Source organism: Sus scrofa, chromosome 5 (genome assembly GCF_000003025.6).
Source record: "Sus scrofa isolate TJ Tabasco breed Duroc chromosome 5, Sscrofa11.1, whole genome shotgun sequence".
Lineage (NCBI taxonomy): Eukaryota > Metazoa > Chordata > Mammalia > Artiodactyla > Suidae > Sus > Sus scrofa.
This window is the reverse complement of record NC_010447.5, coordinates 90,842,108-90,859,306: the sequence shown is the minus strand read 5'-3', so window position 1 is coordinate 90,859,306 and position 17,199 is coordinate 90,842,108. Positions and strand designations below refer to the sequence as shown.

The 17,199-nt window shown below is 37.8% G+C and overlaps 1 long non-coding RNA gene across 1 annotated transcript in view; it reads right to left on the bottom strand.

The window, feature by feature from the left end:
• Positions 3,363 to 17,199, bottom strand: part of LOC106510428 — a 153,137-nt gene continuing 139,300 nt past the window's right edge. Inside the window, exons 4-5 of the long non-coding RNA XR_002344341.1 lie at positions 14,402 to 14,447; positions 3,363 to 4,222 (exon numbers count right to left, since the gene is read on the bottom strand). This is a non-coding gene — a long non-coding RNA (uncharacterized LOC106510428). The remainder of the gene's footprint in view (positions 4,223 to 14,401; positions 14,448 to 17,199) is intronic.

Sequence of the window (17,199 nt, the reverse complement as noted above, 5' to 3'; positions counted from 1 at the left end):
AGAGATAATTCTGATAAGCTGGCATTTTTCAAAAGTTGTTGTTTTTGGAAATAAAGGAACACAGGTTGGTCGACCGACACTATTTTCTGGGTACCTACTATGTGCCAGGCATTATTTTATACACTGAACAGAATTAGAAATCAGACCTAATTTCTGCCCTTGGACTACAACTTGTATGTGAAAGGTTATTGGTAAAAAACAAAACAAAATAAAATGAAGTAAAATAAAATAAAATAAAAAACAGAGAAACTCAAAGGTCACATGACAAAGCCCCAACTCAACCATAAATAAGCGATATATAAGTGAGACAACAGTTCAAAGAAGCGTCCATTATCTAGTACAGAATTTGCAGTATAGTGTCGTGAAGGTTAGGGGTCGCCTTTTAGGAGAAACATTAGAATGCAAATTCAAATCACCAGCTCTCATCAAAGGGGAATAGACTTTAAAAGCTCCTTGTGAATTTCATCTAAGAATTTAGAGGACACAGCAAAGGACAGGATAAATCATAGATTCTCATTCTTTGGAAAAGAGAAAGAAGGCATAGGGAAATCCCGCTAGCAAGGACACTTCAACATCTTGGCCCTTCATCAATAGGGAAAAAAAAATAAACCTTGGCCATTTCAACTTCCAAGTAAGTGACAAAATTATCTCATATTAGAGATCCTAAGGCTCTCAGGCCTTATTATTCCGGGAAATAAACAGCTAATGGACAAAATATAATACACTAACTAAAATTATCTTCTAAAGGAACAAATACCAAAGGAAATTAAGGGCTCGAAATAAGAAAACAGATCTGAAACTAAAAGTAAACTAAAAACACTTGATTCATTTAAAAGCTGAAAACAAAATATATACACACACGCACATATCTACATATATATCTCTATAGAGAGAGATATAGAAAGATTACATAGCTTTAAATAAATATATATGAAATTAAGTGAAAATATTAAAAAAATTTACCTAGGCAATTAAAGGTAAAATAGCTATATTATTGTGTCAGGGAGTTTATTAAAAATCTGGTCTACTTAACCAGCTGGTGCTAAAGCTCCTTAGAAGAGTAAATGTGAGAAAGCACCCACGGCATATGGAAGTTCCTGGGCCAGGGACTGAATCTGAGATGTAGCTGCGAGCTCCGCAGCTGTAGCAACACTGGATCCTTCTGCCCACTGTGCAGGGCTGAAGATTGAACCTTCACCTCTGCAGCGACCTGAGCAGCTGCAGTTGGATTCTTAACCCACTATGCCACAGCAGAACTCTTCCACTCTACTATAAATCTGTAAGAATTTTAAAAAGTGCAGATTATGGAGTTCTCTTGTGGCCCAGTGGGTTAAGGATTCAGCACTGTCGCTGCAGTGGCTTGGTTTGATCCTTGGCCCAGGAACTTCCACATGCCATGGCCAAAAATGAATAAATTAAAAATAAAAATAAAAACAGTGCAGATTAGCTAAGTAGATCAATGAAATAAAACAGTGTCCAGACATAGATCAAGCATGAGAATTCAGTGAATGAAAAAGGTTCATTTCAAACCAGTTGTAAGGACTGATCAGGACCTACATAATCGGTGTCAGAATAGTAAGAAACTCATTTGGAAAAATTAACTATGGAGTTCCTGTCATGGAGCAGCAGAAATGAATCCGATTAGGAACCATGAGGTTGTGGGTTCGATCCCTAGCCTTGCACAGTGGGTTAAGGATCTGGCGTTGCCATGAGCTGCGGTGTAGGTCGCAGATGCAGCTTGGATCTGGTGTTGCTGTTGCTGTTGCTGTGGCTGTGGCGTAGGCCAGTGGCAACAGCTCCAATTTGACCCCTAGCCTGGGAACCTCCATATGCTGCATGTGAGGCCCTCAAAAGACAAAAAGACAAAAAAGACAAAAAGAAAAAGAAGGTATGATCTCCACAGAAAAGGAGCACCTTGATGCCACTGATTTTGCCCCAAGAACCCTTTCACTCTGGTTCTATCAATACAGAGAATTTTTTTAAATAATAATTTTACCAAAACTGAATGAATTTTCCTTGGAACATTTTCTAGAATCAAACTATTTTTATTTTTCCTTGATGAACTTGCTACATAGCAAATAAAACATTTCTCTGATTATCACCATGTCCTTCTTACCAAAAATCAGTTTCATCAAGCCTAAGAATGTGTTTTTCACATAAATCTTATAAGGGCTTATAGCGCTGTTCTATCCTTATCGAATCTTATTAATTAAAACTTCTGCCCCTCTTAGTTTTTCTCTCTGACCATTGTTTTTAATCAGGTGTAATTTTCCCAAGTCAAATACTGCAGATATAAATGTGTCAAGAAGATTTATTCTTCTGGAAGCAACTAGTTCGTAGCTCATTTTACCATGTGCAGTGGTAACTGTCAGCGTTAATTTGTGTTGATTACAAAATGGTGGGGTCAAAACATCCTATATCAGATTCCCACCTCGCGATGTCTACACAATAAATTCCAGATGGATTAGAAACTGTACAATAAGCCCAAATAACAAAGGAAAACATAGTTGACTGCACACATAAAACAATGTATACTGTATAACCATGGAGCCAAGAAAGCTTTTCTATGCATAACTCAAAATCTGAAGCCATAAAGGAAGTCTGACTCCCTTTCCCATCCCAGATGAGCTATAATACTAACGTTTTTCAAATGCTCCATGGAGGGTGATCTAGGGATCTAGAGTCAGGATTTCTTGCCATGGGAGGGGGTGGGAGTGAGGGGCTGATTAATAACAGATGTAAGTGGGGACATGGATATTCAAAGGGTCTGTGGAGGCAGATTTGAGTTTTTAAATTATTTTCAAATATTTTTATCATTCCAAATGTCATAGATCATCGCAATTAAAAAAGTAAAACAATCCAAGTTTAGCATAAAGTAAAAATAGTCATTACCCCTAAACCTACTTAGAAGCTGCCTGCCTACTATTGATAATTCAATGAGAGTTGCTCCAGGTCTTTTTGTTTGGTTGTGGTTTTTTGTTTTTTGTTTTTTTCCCCCTGCTGTGCCCACAGCCTACAGAACTTCCCAGGCTAGGGATCAAACCAGCACCACAGTGTAACCAGAGCCACAGCAGTGAAAACACCAGGTCCTTAACCTCCTGAGCCGCCAGGGAACTCCCATTCCAGATCTTTTTTTCTGTTTGTTCAGATTTTTGCTTACTGTCCTTAGAAACTGGAAGTCCAGGTTTGTTTGTTTTTTAAAGCTCATACAACATTCTCAGATACTCTCTCATATGTTTGATTTTTTTTCTTTTTTTTCCTTTTTTTTTTTTTTTTTTTTTTGTCACTGATGTTTTTTTTTTTTTTTGTTGTCCTGATTTTTTTTTTTTTTTTTGTCTTTTGTTGTTGTCACTGATGTAAGCTTTTTTTTTTTTTTCCTTTTTTTTTTTTTTCCATTTTTGCTGCCCCATGGCATATGGAGCGTCTGGGCCAGGGATCTGATCCAAGCTTCAATTGTGAGCTAAGCTGCAGTGGCAGCAACGCCGGATCCTTAACCCACCGTGCCAGGCTGGGGATCGAACCTGCATCCCAGCACTCCCAAGATGCCACCGGTCCCTTTGCACCACAGCAGGAACTCCTCACACATACAGTTTTAGAGGAAATCATAATATACAAAGTTGATCTATCTCGTTTCATGGGTTTAAATACTATTTGTACACATCCGGGCACACTTCATAAAGAGATGGAAGGAAGCTAAGAACTGAGACACCCATCAATAAGAGCGATTGTTACCAAACTGGTACTTTTAACATATTTTTCCCTTTTCTAAAAAAACATCTTATTTTCTCTTTGATATAAAGGAAATCTACGTTTCCCATAAGAAACAGAAAAGCACAAGAGGGAAACAGTCACCCACAATCCACCATACAGAGCCAACTGCTGTATCTTTTGATGAAGAAAGATTCTAGGTTTAATAGACCCTGAACAGCGGCCAACCAGCTTGCGAAGCCAGAGTTCACCAAGAAGGTCCCAACACCGTAAGATAAGGCGGAGAAGGTAGGAAGTTACAGACCACACACCCAGTAGCCCCTGACAAACAGGATGAGGAAGAAACAAAAATGTGCTCCGTAGCTCTTTTTGAAGACACTGTTCACACTAAGAAAGTCAGAGCTCTGAGCAGAAACAGACAGCAGTCGTGGGATGGGCAGATCCATGTCTGTGGGCTCAGAGAAACCTCCAACCTTGAGCTGGGACCCCAACACTGAGGACTGGCAGAGGGAGTCTGGAAAGTGAAAACACGGCAGTAAGAAACTTGATCATCGGACTCTGCCCACCCCCTGCGTTTCCCCACAGAATTCCACTTACACTGAACAGACACCTTTGGGACATTTCAAACCTGAAGTACTTGCTTAAAGTCCACAGAGCCATTGACAGTGAGAGACAGAGGACAGAAAGGCAGCTTTAGCAAGAACTTCAAAAGCTGGGTCCATTTTAAGCTAGAAAGAAAAGCAAGTGTCTCAAACATAACAACAATTTTTTCAGATAAAGGTGATGAAAACACTGGGATTGTGGAGGATGTCTCACCCCCTAAACGCACCCTCAGACTCGAGAAAGGATCAGAAAGGTGCATGAAGCACCGACTCTGTGGTTCTGCAACAAACTTAAGGCAGGGACCAAACTCGTGCTGCAAAGGATCAGAGAGTAAATATGCTAGAATTTGCAAGCCATCCTACAGTCTTGGAAGCAACTACTCAGCTCTGCAGCTACAGAACAAAAGCAGCCACAGACCATACATAAATGAGCGGTGGAGCAGTGTGCCAATCAAACTTTACTTCTGGACGTTGCCACTTGAATGTCATAGAAATATCATATGTCACCAAATACTCTCCTTTTGATTTTCTCCAATCATTTAAAAGCACAAAAACCCGTCTTAGCTTTGTTAGCTGTACAAAAACAGGTGGCAGGTTGCATCTGGTTCCTGGGCTGGCCCTTAGCTTCCTGACCTTTGGTCTAAAAGGAGAGTTTGCGCCCCAAGTTTATGTTCTAACAACACAGATAAGCGCAAATGGGAAAATCAGGAGGCATTTTAAATGGACAGGATTTCGGCTTAGGTGGGGGGAGTCCAGGTGGCGGAAGAACTTGGTGGCCAGCAAACTTGGGTTGGGAGGGCTGGGGGGGCAGGAGGTATGGGAGCACAGGGGGACTTCCTAAAGGGGCTGGTACCCAAGGTGTATCTCCATGGAGCTGCCCTGTAGCATCAGGGAGAGAGGGGTGAGAAAATGTCTCCCTACCCAATTATGCATGCTCTACTTTCCCAGGGAATCAGGCCAGTGAAAAGATTAGCAGCAAAGTCAAATTTAATTCAAAAGACCTTTTCCTTTTCTTTCTTTTTCTTTTTTCTTTTCTTTTCTTTTTTTTTTTTTTTTTTTTTTTTTTTTTTGCATAGAGACGAAGCCCTCCTTTGTACAGAAACAAAATCTAACAGTTCTCAGATCACCTCGACTTTGGTTTATCTTTGTTTACCTGTGTGCACCAGGCTCTCATGCAAATTCCAGCAGCCACTTCCAAGTAAGTCTGAGCTTGGCCTTGATGGATTTATTTCACATTTGCTGCAGGCACAGGCCACTGCTATTGAAGAGAGAAAAATACCAGCCCCTCTACAGCCGCTTGCCCAGGAGTCCCGGGCCTGCCTGGCAACGAGCCTCTCTGCTCCCTCTCTAGCTCTGGCCTGCCGTTACCTTGCCATTGAATAGGCTGGTGTAAGAGTTCAAGGCAGGGTTTGCACTTTCCCAGCCATTAGCCAGCTGCCAACGCATTTCATTATCTTAGGAGTGTTTTGTACATCAAAGCGAGCCCCAAACAGTGTGATCAAGTGGAAGTAACAGTGCCTGGTCAACATTATAACATGCAGCATTTTTTTTTTTCATGGATATAATGCCATCTGGCACCCAGGAACAGCAAAGGCCAGCGATGGAAAAATCCTGCCGCCCTGTTTTGCTTATTGGTGTAACAGTTAATCCCGATAAAGGCCAAGGCCTCAGAGCCACTGCCCTGTTGCTATCTTGCATATCTATTGTCTTACACAGGCGGAGCTGCCCTGAACCTTCGAAATCAGAGGCTGCACAAGGGATTGTTGGGGGAGGGGGAAAGCAAGGACCAGGGGGAACACATCCCGGAGAGCTGGGGAAGGGGCATTATTTGTCTTGATGTTTAATTGTTTCACACACACACACACACACACACACACACACACACACACACACACACGGAGGGGGACAAAGCTTTAAAGATCTCTCCTTTTCAAGCTACCAGATTGGCTGGGAAAACATCAAGTCCCTGGCCTTGAAACCCTCAATAATTTTCAAACACGTTGAATTTTAGATCACAGTGCACCAGCCCTCTCCCAAATCAGAGACTCCTAAACTTATTTCTGGCAACAAATTTCTCTCTGAGCCTTTCATTGCTCTATTAAAATCAAGGAAGAAAACATTTCTTTTTCTGAAATAACAGCCAAGAGAGTTTCTGAATAAAACTCTTATGTAGTGCATTCAAAATCCTGCCTTCTCAGAAGCTGGTTTTTCATTTAACAAATCAGGAAAAACACGCGCACACACACAAGTATCTCATTGCTTTCATTTTCACATCAATCTTCGAAACACAGAAGAATAAGACCCAAAATGAACAATCTCCTTCTCTGCTGACTTGAGGACAATCGGATTTATGGTATCTTTTCCCCCTCGGTCTCAAACGCAGTTGCCTCAATGAACTGCGACTGTTTACAAACTCGTTAATGATTTTTTCCACTGGTTACACCAACTCCGCCCTCTTCCTATCTCCCCTGCTGACAGCCCTCCCTCTCCTTCCCTCTCTGCAGGGGAGGAAGCCTGAAATTTTGAGTAGGACATTTCCTTCTCTGGGTCAAGTCCACATGGAAGGATGATTTTGCAGTGGCCCTATTAGCAATTATGTGTTTCCAAAGCATGGAAAATTTTCTAGGGCAATTGATGCCTATGCATAGTTGTAAGACTCTATGATCTTAAAAATAAGGAGATGGCACCCAATAACCAACCTGTGGTTTGAAACATTCTCAGAAAATCCAACTTGATTTACCTTCTCCCACTGTTTCCTTTCGCTGCCATAACCTGTAGTAGAATTCTAACACATTCTGAAGGGACCAGGTGACTATTTTAGGCTGGCATGGAAACAGCTCCGAGAAATGGAGCCCCGAGCAGCAAAAATTAAAAACAAAGTTCTCTGACCTTCAATATCGTCAATAAAATGACAGTTTTTCTCACTTTTTTTCTAAATCTAAGATCAATGAGAAAAAACCAAAATGAGCCAGAAAGGAGAATAACTGAAATCTTTGGCAAAATGAGAAAGAAAGAGTACACGATACCCAGGTTCCCAAAACATGGTGGTCAGATATCAAAATCTGAACCATTTATCATCTGCTTTATACTTCACATTTTATAAAAGCAGTGACTCTTTTGCTCTAGAAATAAACATTTGCATGGACAGATTTTCGGTACCATCTCTTACAGGTGAAGAAACATTAAATCAACTGTTCAAAGTAACTTAGTTAATGGCAGAGCTCAAACAGAATGCAAGACGTGTAACTGCTAGCGTACGGCTTTTGCCGTGGCACGCGCTTACATGCACGCGCGCGTGCACACACATGCATTCATTCATCCATTCAACCAGCATCAGCTGACTGCCCACCATGTACCAGGTATTATGGAAAATATCGTAAATACCTTTTATAAGAGTAAATAAGAGATTCCTGCTCTCAAGGAATTCATAATCTAATAGTGAGGGGAGACAAAGAACTGCCAGAGAGTGGCAGGTGCTAGAGGGGGCAGTACAGTGGTAGCAAAAAGAAAAAAATACATCAGTCACATCAGTAAGGGGCTTCGTGATTCTGACTTTACACTGATGTTAAAATAGTGCCCTGCTATCGTGTTGAAGTCGAATAAGCCTTTGTCCTCAAATTATCCTAGAAAGAGAATCAATTACTTGCAGCATGTCTTAAATTCCACTTTAGGTAAGACTTAATCTTTCTTGTGCTTCCTCTGATTATTCTGGATTTGTTGTGCATAATTTTAAAGAAGTGGGGCTCTGTGGTTTTCCCATTCGGATAGTTCTAAAGTGACATTCACTGTAGGATTTGGCCAACACACTAAGAAGTTGAAATTTGGAAAGGAGTGGGCAAAAGGAAACTAATTCAGATGAGAAAATTACACATAATTTCTTTCCTCTCATTTTGTGAAAGTCTTAGACCCACAGTTGTTAGGGATTAAAAAGAACTTTAAGCAAATCCCTGCTTCTGCAAGTTTTTTTTTTTCTCTTAAAAATTTTTCATCTAAGTCCAAGATTTAAATTTCTAAATCGACAGTTCCATTGTAATTCCGTCTTAAGGGGCTGTCCATTGATATCTTCCTGATAGTACTTTGAGAGTCATGCTCATTATTCTATTTTTTTTTCACAACTAGGTAAATGTTCTGATTGGAAAGTTAGTGACTATCTTGAGTTAATACCTGATTTTGTGCAAATGTAGTAAGTGGGGAGGGGAATGATACTATATTATGGTGCTTACTCTGAGCCTGGCTTGATAGGCAGATACAGTAGACAAACTCTCAGTCAGCCTGAAACCCAATGTATCTTCCAGAATCTCTAATTCAGCACCTACCAGTCTCAACCTAGACAGAACTGGCAAGATGGAATAATATTATTTGATAGACTGGTCTTATTTTTTTGTCTTTAAGTGAGTTTCAAAAATAAAAACAAAAGTCAAACTGTAGTTGGGATAATAATTTCCTAAAATTTTCCCTTTCCCTATTTCTCTCTCTTCTCTTTCCCCTTGTATCTCCGCCTCTCTCCCTCCTTCCTTTTTTTGTCTCTCTGACTCTCACGAGCCTATAGCATAATACTAGAGAAAAGATGGGCATGTAGGTAAAATAAGAGTCAGATGAGACCTACTGTGTATATAAAGACTATAACATAACCTACCATTATCATTGGTTTTATATTTTCACTTGTTTACAAAAAAAATTATAAGGGTTTTTTTTTTTTGTTTTAGTTTTGTTTTGTTTTTGAGCATGGCTTATAGCAGCTTGATATGGGAATCTCAGTTCTCAGACCAGGGATTGAACTTGGGTCACTTGAAAGTGACAAGTCTCATTTTAACCACTAGACCACCAGGGAACTCCCTACAAAATGTTTTCTGACATACACAGTTATCTGCTTAAAAACGTGTTGTGAGAATTAAATATGCCAATGGAATTATCCACAATATTTCCTGACACATAAAATGCTGTCAATTAATATTAGATGGTATTATTACTCATGCTATTATTTTCATCACTGTTATTATAGTCATAGCTTGGATAACCATATACTGAACAGTTCAGCAAGTACCAGTGCATGTTTAAGTGGTCATAATATCACTTAGTTTAAGAAGGAATTATTCTATTTATGAGACCTAAATTCCTATTAAAACTTAACCACTTTAGGAACATGAATACTGAATTTCTTCTATAAGCTGAAAAGTACAACTATACCTTAAGTATAACTTTCTCTGAATGTTTCCTATACAAGAGTGGCCTTTAAAATAATCCTGAATAATTCTAACTTCCAAGGAAAGGCAGTCACATCCCAACTCTGGCTTCACAAATGCTGCTTCCATTATGTCCACTTTATCTGCTGACATGATGGGCTATTAGCCATGCCCTTAGCATGCTCCGTACTTCCTTCCCCCTCTATACCTGTGCTTCTCTAGGACTAGTCCCTCCTCTCTCTATATATAGTTGGCTCTTCTTTTCTTTTTTTTAACCTAGTCTGACAATATTGGTCTTTTAACTGGACTATGTAGCCCATTTATATTTAATGTAATTATTGATATGAAGCCGTTTGCTATTTGATTTTTATCTGTACTACGGTTCTATATTTTTTCTTTTCTTTAAATTATTTTTTTTATAATTCCATTTCCTCCTTCAATTAACTTGGTAGCTATACATTATCTTATTATTATTCATTATTCTAGAGATTACAACATTCATAGATGACATATTGTAGTCTAAGATATATATTTATTTCTTTCCCAGACAATGTAAAAAACTTAGAACCCTTTAACTGATCTTATCTTTTAACATGCTATTTGTGATACATTTAGCTCTACAAAATACTATTATTATAGTTTTATAACAACATCAAATATTTATCCTTTTTGAGGTTCTTAAATCTATCCTATATCTTTGAGTTTCCATTCGAAATAATTTTCTTTTTTCAGAACAGAACACCTTAGTATTTCTTCTTGTATGCGTCTGTAGTTAAAAAATTTCTCTCAGTGCTTATTATCAAAGAATGCCCTTTTTTCAAGCTCATTTTTGAAGGACATGTTTTCAGCTTATAAAAACTCTTTTTCAAGAGTTTGCCCATCATTTTTAATGTATAATTCAATTGTCTTAAGGCTTACTTTTTTTTTTCCCTGTAGGAAAATCAATTATAAGTATTACGGTTGCTACTTAAAGGGTTATTTTTCTTTTTTTCCTTCCTTGCTTCCTTCTTTCCTTCCTCCCTCTCTCTCTTTTCCTTCCTTCCTCCCTTCCTCCTCCCTCTTTCTTCTCTCCTTCCTTCCTTCCTTCCTTATCCTAGCTGGTTATATGACGCTTTATTTGTCATTTTGCCTTGGTGTGGTTTTCTTTATGTATCTGGTTTGGGTTCATAGATTGTTTTTTTTTTTTTTTTTAGATTTTTTTTTTTAAAAGAAAGTTATCATTCATGGTTTCTTTAAATAGTTTGTCCCTTATTATCTTTCTCTTCTCCTTTTGGGAGTCTTATGTAACATATAAGTTTGAATTTCTCACTAGTTCCCCTATGCTTCTTACATTATTTTCTGTGTGTGTGTGTTAATCTTTTATCTTTCTGTACTTTTTTCATATTTATATATATATATACTTTTCATATTTATATATATATATCTTTTCATATTTGTCTTCCTGTTCACTAATTCTCTCTTCTACATGTTTAGCTTCATGTTAAACCTATCTATCAAATTCCTGATTTATTATATTTTTTTGTTCTAGAATTTCCATGTTGTATCTTTTTATAATTTACTATTAACTGTTGAAATGATCAATCTCATGTTTTATTATCTTGGATGTATTACTTATGTTTACTTTAAAATCCACTGTATGAATCTAATTTTAAGACTCCGGATGAGCTCCTTATACCATCTGTTGTTTCTTTTGATTTTCCATTACACTGCCTGGATTCCTTATATGTCTGGTTATTTTTGACTAAGTGTCAGATAATGTGTAGGAAAATGGTAAGAGGAAATTGAGACTAGGACATTACCTTCTTTCAGAGATGATTTTGTTTGCTTCTGATAGGTGGCTAGTGACACAAGCAATCCTGAATCATGTTAATCAATCTTGAAATGACATCATCAGTCCCATCTGGGGAAGATCTATTTCAGGACCAGCCTCATTCATGGAACATAGCTCTTTTGTTTGGAGTCTCTACTTAAAACTTGTGAAAGTACCAATGCTTCCCTCCTTGACAGCACTGAATTCCTCTTCCTCCTCTAGACCTAAGGGTTTGCAAAGGCTCAGCTCACCTTCTCAGCCACCAACTTAGCTTCCAAAATTGGCAGACCCCTATAGAGGAGAAGTAGACCCAAAGGCAAGGCTCAGTTCTCTGGGTTTCCTTCTTTTCTTTGACTTATTAGCATTTAAATGGCTTTTTCCTTTAAAATTGTGTGGATTTTGTAGTTTTCATAGCTGGAGGGAAAGGATTGTTTGCTAATGTATTTGTTTTCACACACAAAAAATTTAACATTATATAGTTATATTTCTTGATTGTTTCTGTCATCCCTAGAAAGGCCTACGCTATTTCATTTTACAGTTAAATTCCATCTGGTACTGATTTTAGCATGAGCTGTGAGATGAGGAACTAGCCGTATATATTTTTTTCCTGAATAACTAAGTATTATCTAATTATGTATTGAATAATTCATATATTCTTTGGAATTTACACAAGCAAACATTCTATTAATGCACTAATGTGCTAACCCATCTTTATATTACTTTGGTCTTTTTCTGGATTTTCTATTCTGTTTAACTGTTTTCTCTATTTGTTTTTGCACCAGCACTCCAATATTTTAGTTACCAGAGCTTTATATTAGGTTTATACATCTGGTGAGAAAAGCCTTCCTTCTTCTACCCACACTCATTACCCCTGTTTTCTGTTGTTGTTCTTTTTTTTTTTTTTTATAATGATTTTTATTTTTTCCATTATACTTGGTTTACAGTGTTTGTTCTGTCATTTTTAATTCCCTGGCTAGTATATTGTGTTATGCATTATCAGATGCACTGTTTTTTTTTTTTTTTTCTTTTTCAGGCCACACATGCGGCAACTGGAGGTTCCCAGGCTAGGAGTCAAATTGGAGCTGCTGCTGCTGGCCTACACCGCAGTCACAGCAACACAAGATCCAAGCTATGTCTTCAACCTTCACCACAGCTCACAGCATTGCCAGATCCTTAACCCACTGAGCAAGGCCAGGGATTGAACCCTCATCCTCATAGATACTATTTGGGTTCCTCACTGCTGAGCCACACTGGAAAATCCCCAGATGCACTTTTTTTGGCTTTTTTAGGGCCACACCCGCAGCATATGGAGGTTCCCAAGCAGGGGTTGAATTGGAGCTATAGCTGCTGGTCTACGCCACAGCAATGCGGGGTCTGAGCCATGTCTGTGACCTACACCATAGCTCAGGCAATGCCAGATCCTTAGCCCACTGAGTGAGGGCAGGGATTAAACCCACAGCCTCATGGTTCCTAGTGAGATTCTTTTCCACTGCACCTCAACAGGAATTCCCCAAAACAGAGTATTTTAAAGAGGACAGACATCTTTATTAAATCAACTTATTAAAATTGAGTTTTCCTAGCTAGAAATATCTTAAATCTCTCAAAGTTCATATGTTTTCATATAAATACTTTGTTTCTTAATAAATGTATTCCAATACATTTTATACTTTTTATATATGAAATATTTTCTTCTTCTTTTTTTTTTTTTTTTTTTTTTTGCTTTTTAGGGCCACACCCATGGCATATGGACGTTCCCAGGCTAGGAGTCAAATTGGAGGTGCAGCTGCCAGCCACAGCTACAGGCACAGCAATGCCAGATCCTATAACCAATTAACTGAGGCCAGGGATTGAACCCATATCTTCATGGATACTAGTTGGGTTCATAATCCACTGAGCCACAATGGAACTCCCAGTTATATTTTCTAATTGGTTATGATTTGTGATAGGGAAACTCCTGATTTTTTACTTCTCAACATTAATATTGCAATAGCAATCTTACTTATTATTTCTTATTTTTTTCTGGTACATTCTGTTAGTTTATTCATTTACCTTTTGAAGATAAAGAATTACGTTGTTATCCAGTAATGAGAACTGTGGTAACTTCTTTACAATACTTATCTACTCTGTTCTCTTGAACACTGGCTCACTGGCTCGGATGGGAATTAATCTTAAATTTCAATTTTAGGCTTTGAGCTTTAATTCACCCAAAGGAACCTTTTATCATAATATTAATCTCCCCACCAAAGTGGTTGGTTCGAAGATGAGTAATACAGGCCCAAACGCAATGCGGCATGGCACATCACCGGTCACAGTGAATTTTTTTTTTTTTTTAGGGTTTGACATGTGATTAAAGAGTTTCAAGATTTTCAGAAGAGAAGTTTTCTCATTTTCTGGACTTTGAGGTATAAACACATGGGAGGCCTGGGCCTCTGTGGCCATTTTGCTCCCAGGAGAGAAAATAGTCTAACACACAAAGGAACACAGAACTGAGTGAACTGAGAGAAATCAAGCATCAAAACTGAAACAAACCATGCTTGAAAACAAAACCTATCCTGCAACATTATAAGAGCAAATACATCCTCCTCTATTTTTGGAAACCAGTGCACATTATTTGCAACCCAAATTATCCTAACAGATATACCTTGCCCAATGTCATAGGCAAGAAACACGCCTAAAACAGAATGATAAAGAAAGTTTGAAAATAAAGGATGTGGAAAATTACACCAGGCAAATGTAAGCAAACAGAAAGCAGAAATGGCAGAATCACAATCAGATAAGCAGAATTCAAGATCAAGACTGTTAAGCAGGGAAAAGAGGCAAATTGTGACATCTTCAAGTATAATTAGTGAATTCCTGTACACCAAAAACTACAGCAGCAAAATATATAAAGCAAAGCTCTGACAAAGACAGGTGTAATCATTATAAAAATCATAGCCACAGTGGGGAATTTTGCATGAGAATTTGATGCATCAAGCAGATACAAATAAGCAAGGTTATGGAGATATAAATAATAGCAAAAAAAAGACAACCTAAAACAGAAATAACATGTTCTCTCTCTTCTTGACCTAAGAAAATATTGAATCTAATGAACAACCTACCATTAGAAAGAGTCTAGGCCGAGTTCATGTTACTGCAGAGTTTAACCTGCAAAATAACAAATAAAAGTTCAGATAATACTCCACACTATCTCAGCTGTCACTGTACAACTTAAGAGCTGAATATATTTAGAAAATTTTAACAGATTCTCTAGTTTCTCACCTCTTGACAACATATTCTTTGGCTTTCTCATCCAAACCCTAGAAACCAAATATGAACTATGGTAACTCTATCTGAACTTCTGCTGTCTGAATTCAGGCAAATACATTTGAATGTGAGGAAATACATGCAATCCCTGTTTTAACTATCTTAGTCAAAACGTTCTGGACTCCCAGAAGTTCCCTTGTGGTGCAGTGGGGTAAGGATCCAGCACCACCCTAGCTATGACACAGGTCACAGCTGCGGCAGGTGTTTGATCCCTGGCCCGAGAGCTTCTTCATGCCATGGGAGTGCAGAAGAAAAAAATGTTCTGGACTCCCTACAATGACTGAAAACTACCAAGATGGTCTGTTAAGCTAGCACAGGAATGCCCAATTTAAAAATATAAAAAAGCAAAGCAAAAAAAAAAAAAAAATCTACTTATGAAAGCAAATGTTCTCATAAAATATTAGCATGTTAAATACACCAAATAAAAAGTAACATAATATAAAAAGTAGATGCATGTCAGAAAAGAATAATTATACTATCAATTCAAAGGAAAAATATCTGGAGTTCCCATAGTGGCGCAGTGGAAGCGAATCTGACTAGGAACCATGAGGTTGTGGGTTCAATCCCTGGTCTCACTCAGTGGGTTAAGGATCTGACATTGCCGTAAGCTGTGGTATAGGTTGAAGACGCGGCTCGGATCCTACGCTGCTGTGGCTGTGGCATAAGCCAGCAGGTTTAGCTCTGATTTGACCCCTAGCCTGGGAACCTCCGTATACCACAGGTGCAGCCCTAAAAAGAAAAAAACAAAAAACAAAAAACCTGTAGATGCAGCAATGTAAATATATTTTATGTAAATATATCACAAAAAAATCCTAGTAAAATTTCTGAACAAATAAAAATACATGATCATCTCTTATTTATCTAAATATTCCCATTCTTGTTTCTTTTTCTGATATGTCTTTTAAGAAATCTATCTAAACATATCAAAGAACTTTTAATAAAAACAGCAAGAAATATTTTATAAACAGTAAAATTTAAGCCATTGTCATTCAAATCAGAAATCAGGAATTCCTTTCATCACTATTATTTTTCAAAATTATGTTAGATGATCTGAATGCATAAGGCCAAAAAAACCCTATATTAACTATTACATATATGCATATGTGTACATGTACATACATATATGAAAAAAGATAAGTTATGTTTCTTTGCAAATTTCATATTGTATTAAGTCCCAAAATGCGCTACTAAAAATTTACTGAAACTAATTGGGAAAACTTGGCAGGGCATCAAACTATATGAAAATATGGACAAATTAATAGATTTCTTGAAATGGACATATTATCCCAAACACAGTAAAGATATAAGGTATAAAAATATTCAAAAATTTAATTAACAGGAAAATAATGGGAGTTCCCATTGTGGTTCAGTGGTAACGAACCCAACTAGTATTCATGAGGACGCAGGTTCAATCCCCAGCCCTGCTCAGTGGGTTAGGGATCCAGTGTTGCTGTGAGCTGTGATGTAGATCATGGACCTGGCTTAGGTCCTGTGTTGCTGTGGCTGTGGCACTGGCTGGCAGCTGCAGCAACAATTTGACCCCTAGCCTGGGAACGTCCATATGCCATAGGTGCAGCCCCAAAAAGCAAAAAACAAAAACAAAAAAATAACAATGGGAAGATATATAAACAAACAAGATATGAATGAATGCACAAATATAGTTTTCCTAGATGGAAAGACTTAATATCATTAAAATGTGAATCCCTCCCAAAATAAAGTCAATGCAATGACAAAATTTCAAAAAATTTTATTTAAGCCTTGCTTTATACATTATGTATTTTATAATATAAAATCTTAGGATGTAATAGAAGAAAAATTTCCTGAATAACTTCCTGAATATGAATTCTGAAAATGCTCACTGAGCTCTAGAAATAACTTAATAGAACTTACCCTCCCATCTATAAAGTAGGAATAGGCCTGTTCTATCCTCGGGAGCATAAAACAAAAAGCCATAAATAGTATAGTAAATACCCGCCCTCCTACCACCTTTCCTGAAAAATAAATAAAACATAACCAATGCCATTGAAGCTCACTATGTATACATTTCAGAGTCCATCCCCCAGTCCCTTGAGGTAGCCACTCTTTCAAATTAGTTTATCATTCCACTGCTTTATATTCTCACAATGTGCTATACATATAGAAATGTTTATATGTTTTTAAGCTTGAAATAAATAATAAAAACCTGCATGCATTCCTCTGCCATTGCTTTGTTTTGTTTTGGAAAACAGCATGTTGAGAAAATGCCTGATGCATTATTTAGCTCCAGCCCATTCTAGTTTTTCATCTTTCAATGCTCAAATCATCCTTGTGTTAGGTCTCTAATTCTGTGAGCTCCTGGTAAATTTCTTTCATTGCCTTCTATTTTTCCACTGCCTTCTGTGTGGTTCTTCTCATGCCTATCCTCCACATCACTGATCTTCTTTCAATGCTGATTCTGCTCCTCTGCTTCTAAAGTCATTTTCATTTCAAAGCTGATCATATTCTCCCCTTCAGTTTCTTAAGCATACCAGCTCTCCTTTCCATTCACCAGGACTTAAATTCCTTTGAAGGGACTGAGGAAACTTAGTCTATTGTTTTTCATTTCCTGAAGTAA